This window comes from Numida meleagris, chromosome 8, assembly GCF_002078875.1.
Source record: "Numida meleagris isolate 19003 breed g44 Domestic line chromosome 8, NumMel1.0, whole genome shotgun sequence".
Taxonomy (NCBI): domain Eukaryota; kingdom Metazoa; phylum Chordata; class Aves; order Galliformes; family Numididae; genus Numida; species Numida meleagris.
Window position 1 is genome coordinate 17,911,433 of NC_034416.1, and position 12,614 is coordinate 17,924,046.

A 12,614-nucleotide genomic window follows, 5' to 3' on the forward strand; every position below is an offset into this window, starting at 1 on the left:
GAGCTGTAGTCGCGGAGGGTGGCGCTCGCGAGCGGGGCGCGGTGGCGGGAAGGAGTCGGCTGAGGCCGCGGCGTGGGGCGGGTTGGGGCGAAACGCGTCTTCTGTAAAGGCGATCGCGTTATCGATCAGTGGTTGCTGGCAGTCACAGGCACACCCCCTCACACCAGCCTAATGGCTGCAACTGCGAGCTATAATGAGCAGGAGCGAGCTGCGGGCGGGAGGAGGTGAAATACTGCCTTTCTGCAGGTAGTCCTGTCTGTTGTCCTCCAGGACCTTCTGACCTCAGCCTCTTAAGTAAAGACTAGATAGAAAGTTCACTGATGCAATGTTGACGTTTCGCTTTGATTGAGTCCAGTACAGTATTCATAAATCAACGTATTGGTTTGCATATACATAGGTATATATCTGTTTGTCTAGATAAATGTGTGTGCCTGCTCACAGAGGATCCTTATTTGATCGTTCTTTCAAGGTTTCCTTCAGATCACATTCTAAAGTTTTTCTCTGACATTATAAAGACTAAAAGATTATTTTTTGTTACTCATTTCTCACTCCTGGAACCTAAGATCACCAGAGGTGCTCTCCAGAGTCCTTTTCTGAAATTTCTTTCCACCAGTTCTGTGCCAGTTTCTTTCCAGCCTGGTTACATCCCTTGCTCTTCTTTGACAAGACAAAGTCTCAAGCAGCCTCTTGCCCATATGACCTTCAGTGATTGCATCTATTGTTCCACGTTAATCTGTCAAACAAAATATTCTCCACCCTTGCTCTGTGACACTGTTCTCTTCTCCTCCTTCTCTGCTCCTCCATTTCTAACCCATTTACAAGCCCATATCTGAAGGCCTTCTTGCATGCCTTCCAACTTTCAGTAGATGGTAACTAGGCCCTTCCCTTTGGATTGCTTCTCTAGTCCATCTGCATTTTATCCCCACACAACATGTGCCACAGCTACACTGCAAACAACAATTTCCATTCAGTTCTGCCTCTTTACTACAAGTTGGTGTGCTCTTCTAGCTAAACTCTTGGTTTGTGTCACTATTACCCAGCCAGCATGGGTTTGTGAAGGGCAGATCCTGCTTGACCAACCTGATCTCCTTCTATGATTGAGTGACCCACCTGGTGGATGAGGGAAAGGCTGTTGATGTGGTCTGCCTAGACTTCAGCAAAGCCTTTGACTCTGTTTCCCACAGTATTCTCCTGGAGAAGCTGGCAGCCCGTGGCTTGGACAGGTACACTCTTTGCTGGGTAAGGAGCTGGCTGGAGGGCCGGGGCCAGAAGGTGGTGTGAATGGAGTTAAATCCAGCTGGCGACCGGTCACGAGTGGTGTTCCCCAGGGGTCGGTGCTGGGGCCTGTCCTCTTCAATATCTTTATTGATGACCTCGATGAGGGCATTGAGAGCACACTCAGTAAGTTTGCAGACGACACCAATCTGGCAGGAAGTGTCGATCTGCCTGGGGGTAGCAAGGCCCTACAGAGAGATCTGGACAGGCTGGATCTCTGGGCTGAAGCCAATGGGATGAGGTTCAACAAGACCAAGTGCCGGGTCCTGCACTTTGGCCACAACAACCCTAGGCAATGCTACAGGCTTGGGGCAGAGTGGCTGGAAGGTTGTGTGGAGGAAACGGACCTGGGGGTGTTGGTTGAGGCTCGGCTGAGCATGAGCCAGCAGTGTGCCCAGGTGGCCAAGAAGGCCAATGGCATCCTGGCTTGGATCAGAAATAGTGTTGCCAGTAGGAGTAGGGAAGTCATTGTCCCTCTGTACTCAGCTCTGGTGTCCAGTTTTGGGCCCTCGCTGCAAGAAAGACATTGAGGCCCTGGAGTGTGTTCAGAGGAGGGCGACGAAGCTGTGAGGGGTCTGGAGCACAGGGCTTATGAGGAGCGGCTGAGGGAGCTGGGATTGTTCAGTCTGGAGAAGAGGAGGCTCAGGGGAGACCTCATGGCTCTCTATAACTACCTGAAGGGAGGTTGTAGTGAGCTGGGGGTTGGCCTCTTCTCTCTTATAACTAGTGATAGGACGAGGGGGAATGGCCTCAATTGCACCAGGGGAGATTCAGGCTGGATGTTAGGAAATACTACTTTTCTGAAAGAGTGGTCAGGCGCTGGAATGGGCTGCCCAGGGAGGTAGTGGAGTCACCGTCCCTGGAGGTGTTCAAGAAACATTTAGATGTTGTGCTGAGAGACATGGTTTAGTGGGGTTATATTGGTGGTGGGTGGATGGTTGGACTGGATGATCTTGTAGGTCTTTTCCAACCTAGCTAATTCTATGATTCTATGATTCTACCATCTTACAAGTGGTAATTTCACCTACTGAATGCAGCCATGAGGGCCTCATGAGCCCCACACCTGCGTAGTGAGACACTTGTAAGGTGTGAACTGAATGAAACTCGTTTTGAGTCACCTGACCAATGATTCACCTGATGGCCATTTGGATCTGCGGGAGCATACGTTATTTAATTTTTGGGATGTTTTTTGGCTGTCTCTACGTTTCTGAGCCTGCTCCTCATTCTTTTGTACTGCAGCATATGGTGCCTGGGTCATAATCAGCCCAGACAGCATGCAAACACTCCAACCTCCATCCAATCCCTGGACCATCTGGATAAGAACTGGTTAATTGAGAACTCTAATGTCATTTTAAGCTCAGCATAGTTAAATAGTGTTGTGTCTTCTCCCACAAGAACTCTATCTATTACACTAGTATCTGCCTGAATGTAATCATCTTTGACTCAGACCTTTTTGTAGTCTTTTATATTTAGACTATGTCAAAATCCGTCCATATAGCTAAAATTCCCATCTTCTCAAATCTCAATTACTGCAATATCATTTCCTTTGGCCTTGGAAAATATAACCTTGTCTTGCTCATACCCACTGAGAATGCAGCTACAAAGGCCATTTTTCTTAGTCTGTCATTTTCACCACATTATTTCTCTCTTTTCATCTCTCCACTGGCTCAGCCTACTCTATCATGTTGATTCTTACTAAGGTGTCTTTAGATTGAAAGGCCCGATAGCCTGTCTTCACCTTGCTTGCCATTCCCATTCACTTCTGAGGTCTTACTGCAGCTCCCTTCAGCTCATGATGCCAGTTTTCACAGCCCACTTGTAACGTGTTTAAACATCTGTCTCTGTGTGTTCTTTTGGCTGTCTTTTATGTGCAGGGATCCTCCAAATGGCCACAAAGTTACTGATCATTTGTCTTCAGAACATTACGTAAAACTTCTCTTTCTTGTAATGTCTACTGTACAATGTCACAATTCCTTGTGCTGCCTCTCCTCTCTGTATTCCTCGCTTCTCCCATTTCTTAGTTTGACCGTAAAGCTCTTCAGGGCAGGAACATCATTTGTGTTTACTCTGATCCATAACAGGGCTTTGTAGCACTAAGGTAAATACAATAACAAATAATAAATATAATAAATACTCATACAGAATGGGGATGCCAGGGAAAACCTAGGTATTATGAGACTGATGACTGCAGTGTGTAGTTTAGGAGCATAACCATACCTGATAATAGTATTAACAGGTTTTCCCACTGTTCTAGAGAGAAGAGGGACAAAAATAAGTGGAAGTGGGAATTCTTCATCTTTAAATCAAGCCCACAAGTCAAGGTAAAGATGATTTATATCCATCTACCTAGCAAAAATTTTCATTTGGTAATAGCTGTGACAAAATATAAAAGACAATGTAGTATTAAATGTATATATTTATGTATGTCCGTATGTACACATGTACATTTTTTCCCCCTTTCGCAAGTGAGATATTAGAAACTATATGGTAAATGAGTGATTCTTTTGCTGCACCATTTATACCCTTTGTTTCCTTTTACTGTCCTTTGTTTGCTAACTTGGTGTTTATTTTTGTCTCTTCTAAATAAAGACTGCCAGATTTAATTATTTTAAGCTGTACTTTAAGACCTCTTTAACCTATTTCTTTCTAGCTTTTCCCTCAATTAGCCTAATCATTTCTTTATCAAGTAACACATTACCAAATAAAACACTCTAAAGCACCCTAAAAAACATCTGCCCCTTGCTGCTTGACTCACAATAGCAATAAGGTGAGTTATATAAGAGGCCTGTTGTATTTCTGGATCCTGCAAGTCCCAAGGCTGGAAATAGCAATTATATTTTGGGAAGCATTTTCAGAGACACCGACTGAATGTACGTACTTGTTATTGTGAAGTCGGGCAGATGCTAGTTTTCAGATACGTAGGTTTTGCATGCACAGTACTGCTGATGCCAAATGCTGGCACATGACAACTGAAAGATGTATAGACATATATATGTGTACGCACACACACACCCATGCTGTGGCTAGGGGATAGGCTTCTATTAGGTGCTGATTTTCTGTCTTCCAAGACAGAGAAAAAATAGTATCAGGCACTTGCAGATTATATACTCAGGTTAAAAAAAGATCACACACTTTCTTCATGCAAATATTAGAGGCAGTTAGTATGTTTTATTTGAAAAGTAGCTGCATTTCAGAGGAAGGCAAACTCATTCGCAGATATATCTTATCTAATTTGCATAGTAAGTGAAAGATTTTAAAAGCACTGGAATGAATTTGGTTGAAAGGAACCAAACAAATGGAAGCTAGTAATATCCACTGAATTACCAGAACTATTAGTAGAATTATTTTTAGTACCATTAGAACGCTGTCCCAAATTAAGAGAAATAGAAGAAAATCCTCTTAAATTAAATAGCACACAAAGGAATAAGATTCCAGTGCATGTAAATGTAAATTGCAATAGAAAGTGACCTGCTAAATGTGTAAATATAGCTCATAAAACAAAAGTACCTTTTAGACTAATACCTGTTAAGTGCTTTGCTTTGGTCTGTGCTGAACTGAATTTCTCTGAAGGTCTGAGGTTTCATTCAAATCCCAAAAGAATTCAAGTGATGCAGGGCAGCTGAAACAGCAGCAGCAAAGTGGTTAAAGTTAAAATACCTTGTAAAAGTATCTCATAGTTGCATCAAACTGTTTTATCAGTGAAAAAAATCCTCTGTGTTATGTGACTCACACCTTCCCTTCTGTTCTTGCCAAGGTTTGCACATGTACAACTTCAACTACAGTAGCATCTGAATCCCTTAGAATTCAGCATATTAGAGTTATTTTAAGCATTATTTTATGTATGTCAATTAACACTACATAGGCTGTCAGAACAGAGTTAATCCATACTCTATAAGGAAATAGTCTTTGTTTTACAGTACAAGAGTCACAGCAGCTGATAGAATCATAGAATGACTTAGGTTGGAAGGGACCTTAAGTACTGTCCAGTTTGAACCCCCTGTTACAGGCTGGCTGCCTCCCCAGCTCCGGCTGCCCAGGGCCCACCCAGCCCGGCCTTGGGCACCTCCAGGGATGGGCACCCACAGCTCTGGGCAGCAGTCCCAGGGCCTCACCGCCCTCTGCGTAAAGAATTTCCTCCTAATATCTAATCTGAACTCCTCTCCCTTAGTTTAAAACCATTCCCCCTTGTCCTATCACTATCAGACTGCGTAAAAAGTCTTTCCTGTTTATAAGCTCCCTTTAAGTACTAGAAAACCACAATGAGGTCTCCCCAGAGCCTTCTCTTCTCCAGGCTGAACAAGCCCAGCTCCCTCAGCCTTTTTTCACAGGAGAGGTGCTCCAGCCCTCTGAGATCTTCATGGCCCTCCAGTTGACCAACTCCAACAGCTCTGTCTCGTGCTGGGGGCCCAAGGCCTGGACACAGTACTCCAGATTGGACTTCATGAGGGCAGAGCAGAGAGGGGCAATCTCCTCCCTGTTGAAGAGCACTGATTCCAAGATGAACCCCCGGGAGACACCACTCGTCACCTGGACAGAGAGCCATTGACCACAACCCTCTGGCTGCGACCATCCAGTCAATTCCTTATCCAATGAATAGTCCACCCTTTAAATTTATATCTTTCCAATTTAGAGTTAAGAATGTAATGTGGGACCATATCAGAGGCCTTCCAGAAGTCCAGGTAGATGGTATCAGTCGCTCTTCCTTTGTCTACTGATGCTGTCACTCCTTCATAGAAGGCAACAAGATTGGTTGGGTGATCTGGATAGATCAGGAATCCACAAGCATTCACTGCTCACAGGGGCATATTTGTGCTTTTTGTAAACACAGTGCTGCCCCTCTCAGCAGCCATTCTCCTTAGAATAGGGGTTAACTTTGAAATTCAGTCAAGTTCCAGGCAGCAGACTGCAGTGGCTATTCAGTGAAGAATCCTGAGGTCGTGGGGCTCAGTGGGGAGCCTGTGGAAAGATGCACAATGGGAAAGCCCTTTTTCCTCTTTAGAAACATGCATTTATTTAGATCAGAATATTTTTTTACTTGATTTTCATGAAAGTATTTTATATCACATCATCAACAGAAGTGGCTGCTTTTGCAAGGGTAGGAGATCAATGAGTAAGCAAGTTGTTCTGGACACCACTACCCACTGGAGCATTACTGATGTCTGTCTCCAAAACCCAGCTGGTCCATTGCTTCCTGCATTCTCAGGTGCTGGTGATGAACTTTAGGTGAGATTCAAGCCTGTTTCAGCAGAGGTTCCCAGTGCACAGCTCAGTGAATTGAGAGCATGGTTTCTTTTGGCTTCTCCAAAAACTCACACTGGACTGACATCGGTTTAATTCAAATTTCCCCCGACTATGTTTTGTAGGGAAAATGGATCTAATCTTGTTATTCTTAAGTGTTATTCTTCATAATGAAAAAGGAAACTCTCAACCATACTCAGTTTGCCTAAATGTATCACAGTGGGTGAGGAGAAATGGGTTTTCTGCTGCAATTTTCTTTCCCATTGTTAGAGGAAATTGCCACTTATTGGCAGGGTTAAAACCAATCTGGCACTCAAGGTGTTAGCAGGAATCCTTGTGTGAGCGGTAGCTACAGCCCACCAGACTGAGCTGTTCCGTTTATGTGGTTGTGCTTATTCACAGCTATATGAGCAGGAGATAAATGCAGAATGAAACCATTAAGAAATGGATGTACTTTACTTAACCTCAAGTGCGTAAATGACCAAAATCTTCAAAATATTCAGCTTGGGCAAGTACCATCACCTCTCTCCAGGAATACTCAGCATAACTACGTATGGCTGGAGTGCTAACCAGCAGATAAGGCTGTATAATGGGCAAGCAGTAAACTTTGAGGCCATTAAGCAATGGAAGGGCCCCAAGTTTGGCACTTACCTTTTTAGATGGTGCATTAAGGGCTCAGATAATCTGTTCTGACGGCTGCTAGGGCAGTAAAGGCATTCCTGTTAACTTCCATGGGAACAAGTATCATTCCTGTGATACTGAAAGAGCTGTGCTGCCGTGGGTCAGCTTTGCTGTCCCATCTGTACACTCTGATGCATAGGAGAAAATAATTTTATTGTGGAGCAGAATGTCTTCACTTGTTCTAATGAGTGAAACAAAACCCCTCTCAGCTCTGCAAAATCACTGAGACAAGTGTGGTCTTTGCAAGCCCTGAATATCACATCAGATTCTGAGATAGGTTGCTGCAGGCAATTAGCAATGCTTCAAGCAGCCACCTGAAAGAAATAATGGCTTTTATTGGAGTTAACGCAGTCATTTCTTCCATGAAGCTTCTTGTGAATAATACTTGGTGGAAAAATTGTACATGATTTCTTTTCATTTATATTTTAATGCAATTTATTATACAACAGCGACCTCCATTCAGGGTTCAGAAGATCAGAGTACTTACAGTAATCTTCACAGCACTTTGTATCTCCAGCTACAGCTTACATTCACAGCATGAAAAGAATCAGAAATTAATGTACCAAATCAGAAAGTCTCTGTGTGGCAGTCTTAATCTTTGTGTTGAGTTATTATTTATTAGTAGCACTATGGTAGCATCTAGAGACCAGGGTCTCATTTTGTTGGGCACTGCATAAAACACACAGAGAATGTATTTGCTCCATAGAATAGCTTACAGTTTATGTTTGAGGATACAGACAAGAGGCACTACAGCTATCACTAGAGCCACAGCCAGAGGCAAAACTCTTTTCAAGCTTATTGTGGATGCTGACACCAGGAATAAAATTACCAACTGACAGACAATTAAAGTGAAAACGTTATTCTGGGATCAGAGCTCAAGGTGCAAGAAGATGAAAAAAGCCTCCCTGTCTGATTTCATGCAAGGCCAAGCGTGATTGCAGATGGTGTCTTGCTACACTCTTGGGAACACTGGCCATCCGTAAGGTGCTCAAGAGGCACTAGGCATCTGAGCTTCTAAACCAGTCAGTCATGGAGATGCCTGCAAGCTGAAGCATCGGGTAAATGGTGAAGCATTTACATACCCCCATGAACTAGACAGTGCTGGCAAAGGGTGCACCTGGGTTGGTAGATTTACATGTGGCTTAGTACGTTAGCTTTTGGTATAGTGGCTGGAAATGTAGGTGTACAAAGGGGCATCTCGTGGCAAATCATAAACCAGAAACTTTAGCAAAGATTTGTAGGTTTGAAGCGGAAATAAAACAACTCTCACTCTTCAAGACACAGAGGTGGCACTTTCAGAGAGATTGTTGGCAGGAATGTTGGCCAAGAGGAATGAAACACTCAGGCTTTTGCTTACGCCCATGCCCCTCTGGAAGGGTGAGGTTTGCTGCGTCCCGGGCTGCTGGAAGCCAGGCGATGAGCAAAGAGAAGAACTTGTGCAGAAGGTCAGGGAAACCGATGGCTCACCCTCCACTGCCTACCTGTTGGGCTGCACGCCCTTCCCGGCCAGGATGAGCCGACTGGCTTTGAGGTTGGAAAATGAGGACACCGAGGGACCTGACTCATGGTCACATTTTGGCTGCAACAGGCCGTACTGAAACAACCAGCTAATCCTCTCCGCTGTGTGAAACAAAGTCCAGACGTGCGCACAGCAGCCGAGGGTGATACAAACCACTGGCCGCGAGACGTGGCTACCGGTTCTGCTTAACTACACATGAAAAATCCTGCTGGTGTCTGTCTGCCTCATTAGGTACTTAAACGTCTTTGGGATTTGAGTCCTTAGCCTTTTGCGCTTCACAGTCCCCCCACTGCTAAGTGGACATCATAATCTCCCCGAAAGGGCACAGGAAAATATATATATTTATAAAAGATTGTGAGGCTTAAACAGGGGGTTAATGGGAGCCGCCTAGACAAACAGTGCAGCCAGCTAATAGGTGAGAGAGAATAAGAATTTATGGGCTGAGAAGAGGAAGGGAGCACAGGTCCTGGTCCGCAAGTTAATTCTGTTTCCTCCGCAGCCGTACAAAGCCGGCAGGGCTGACAAGGAGCAGTGTGTGAACTGGAAACAAAGCGTGTTTCTGCAGCTGGATGGAGTCAAGCACAGCACTATGGCAGCGAGGAAAAAAGAGATCTCACAACTTTATAGCTTAGGGGTGATTTGCCCCCAGGGAGTGAGAATAGGCTGCCTCACCCCCCTGCCGCGGCCCCGTCTTGTCTGTCCCTGCCATTCATCAAAGGCAGCATGGCTGGGATGTGAAACCAAGCAGGGGTAGAGCCTCGCTCCCTTTGCTCCTTGAAAGTGGATTAAGGCAACATCAAAACAACCAAAGCGTAGCGCCCTTTTTTGATACAAGCCCAACTTTGAACTTAAAGTGCTGCTTTCTTTTTTTTTTTTTTTAAATTCTAACAAATCACTTAAATCTCAGGCATCCATTTGCAGCGTCACACACCTTGATAAGGACGGAAGGCGTGGGAAGCACCCAGCCCAGGAGTGCCTCCCTGCTCTCGGGCTCTGACACGTGTGAGGCTGGCAGCAGGGCTCTGCCACGCAGCACAGGGCCCTCTAGGACGCATCGCTGCCGCAGCTCTGGTCATTTTAATTGGCACACAGCTGTGACGCAACCCAGACACCGCCACGCCAACCTCCAGAATAAGAAAAAAAATCCAACTGCTTTTACCTCCTAAGCACAGAAAAGCAAAGAAGTGTGGCTCCGTGTCCTCACCACACATGTGACCACGTACTGTTGGCCCCATGGAGAGCACGTGTGCAGCACAAGGCTGTGCTAGGTGAATGGCTGCCTTGGGCAGAGCAGGGATGGGAGCCAGTCCCAGACCTGCTGCATAATGGGAAATGGATTAAGAAGTGCATACAACAGACTATTTGTTCTGAGCTGTGCTACAAGACCCACCGAGCAAGTGGGGAGGCAGCAAAGCAAACGCCTGTGATTAGCTGCAGCTCTCCTGGTTCGAGGAAGGTGTCTTTAGTCAGGCGCCTTTCCCCAGCTCTGCTCAGGATTGTACACAGGAGGCCTCTTGACCAGACAGAGCTTTCAGGTCTCCGTAATTCCTGCAGCTGCCAACTGGTACTTGGGTTTTACCTCGCCCCAGAGAGACCCTTATTGGTGTTTAAAACATGCTGCCCTCTTTCAGACTCTTTTTTTTCTTTTTAAAATTTACTATATATGCGTAGCAGAGAACAGAAGTCGAAGCGGGCATTCAATTGCTATTAAGCACCAAAACCTGAGCTCAGCCCACATAGGGGGCTGGGCAGATGTGGCAGGGACAAGTGTCCCTGTGGGGCTGTGCCACCTGCGCAGCACACACCGCAGGCTGCGCTGCCCCATGCCTGCCTGGCCTGCGCCGGGCACCGCTCCAGGGCCCTCTCTCCGGGGCACAGACACATCTGCGGCACCATCGGTGAGCGCCAGCCCCTGCCAGGTGCTCACCCTGGCTCCCGAACTGATATAAATCAGGGGTTGCCCTGCTGCAGGCAGTGGAGTGGCTCCTGATTTACAACATCCTGCACGAGAGGAGAACTTGACCTTACACTTCAGCATCAGCACAGCTTCCTTTGTTGAAAGCTTCTTAAGCAAGACGTGTAATCAATCCTGGAGAGCCACCGCGCAGCACGGCTCAGGTTCTGCAATAGTCAGGGCTGGGCTGCCCAGGGAAATCGCCTGTCTCTCATGGCATCTGTTCCTAGGAGCTCTCTGGATGCTTCTTTTTATAGGAATGAGTATGTTTTTCTGTTTTGCCTTAGTCAAAAATGGGTTGGTTTAGATTAATACAATCCACAAGGAGAATTTTTCCATAATAAGTTTAGAATTTTAAAGTCTGACTTACCTGTGCCACTAACCTTTCAGACAAATGAGCTCTTAGTGAGCTCAAGACTGTGGAAATTCTGGCCTTTATAGGTATTTGATGTTATGTTAGAGCCCAAGAGGAAAAAGCTTACTGCTTTGCCTCTGTTTTCATGGCTGTAATTATGAGGGCAGTCTGGTGACGTAACTTGTTTGGGAAATAAATGACAGTTTTCAACAGTGGCTGTTGTCAGACGCTTCGTTCCTTGTAGCTATTTTAGAAATCTAAATCCATTCTGTGCTTCCACAGCAGCAAATGCAGTGGGCCTTGGCTGCAGGCTAAGATGACGTGTGCCCCGGGCTGTGCTCTGCTGCCACAGCACACATGGGGGGACCCAAGCAGATGTGCTTAGCCTTGCTGCCTCACCATTGCACCTACTGGCCTTAGTGATACGGAGCATGGAAGCAAAGGAAGGACCAGAGTTTGGGCATTTTCACACTTGAACGAGAGAAGAAAAGGGGATGGCAAAGTACAAAGGTACTTTTTGCAGGATAAAGCAGACAATTCATTGTGATAGAGGCACTGCCTGTTACAGCGTGCTGCAGACCAGAGCTGCAGGGCTCGTGCTGCAGTTGCTGAGGTTCCCCACAGTCAGCCTGCACACCGTGGCACCCGTTCCCCAGTGTACATTTTGAGACTGGCACGTGCCCTGCCCGGCCACAGCCACAGCTCACATGGGATGAGAGCAGCCCAGGCAGGGCACGTGCCAGTCTCAAAATGTACACTGGGGAACTCGCAGCTATAGGAACCCACAGAGACAACACAGAGATAATCACACTTGGCACTTACCTGCAGAGCATGGCACAGCTGTGACTCCTTACAGCGCCCTGCTGAGACACGAGGGCCTGAGATAGAGAGCGGAGGAGCTCTGTCAGCTCCAACACCAGACAAAAAAGAGTGCAAACAAGTGGGTGCACAACTCGGGTACAAGATAAACAGTTGTTCATAAACTCACTGCCAAAGAGCTGGCTTCAGAAGACATTCCCAACCAGCATCTGTTACCCAAGCTCTGCACAACTGAAAGGTTCATTGCCAAAAATGAGGAATGAAAATAGGGTGTTTTTGTTATATTTATTACTATCCTAAAGAAACGCCCGTGGGCAGCAGTCCTCCCACCCCCTGCCTGCCGTGCCGGCACCAGCCCCATGCTCAGAGCAGGGCTCGGCTCACAGCAGAAAAGCTGCTGAAGCACTGCCAAGTTCCATGGCCAAACAAACTCACCTTTGTCCCCACCACAGACGTATTCAGAGGCATTCATCCCCTGCTGCTGTCTGCGGGCAGGCAGGCAGGCATCTCTTTCTCATTCAGAGCCTCGCCTGCTTTACAGCCTAATTTGGGCAATTGTTTGGTGGGGCCAATTTCTTTTGCTTGAAAAAATGGCTTCTCCCCTCCTGATCCTGCTTTCACACACACCCACGCCATTTGTCAGAGCAGGCTGTTTGGGAGCAGACGAGCGGTGTGCTCCTGCCCAGCCCATCACAAAGCCACACGGACCTCAGCCAGGAGAGGCCTGCAAAGCCCGGCACCAGCAGCAGAGCTGCTCCCCGACCTCCAGCCCT

At 46.4% G+C, this 12,614-nt stretch overlaps 1 long non-coding RNA gene across 1 annotated transcript; it reads left to right on the top strand.

The window, feature by feature from the left end:
• Nucleotides 21–11,656, top strand: LOC110403433. Its single transcript, XR_002441662.1, has 3 exons — nt 21–246; nt 3,530–3,596; nt 9,213–11,656. It is a non-coding gene; the product is annotated as an uncharacterized LOC110403433 (long non-coding RNA).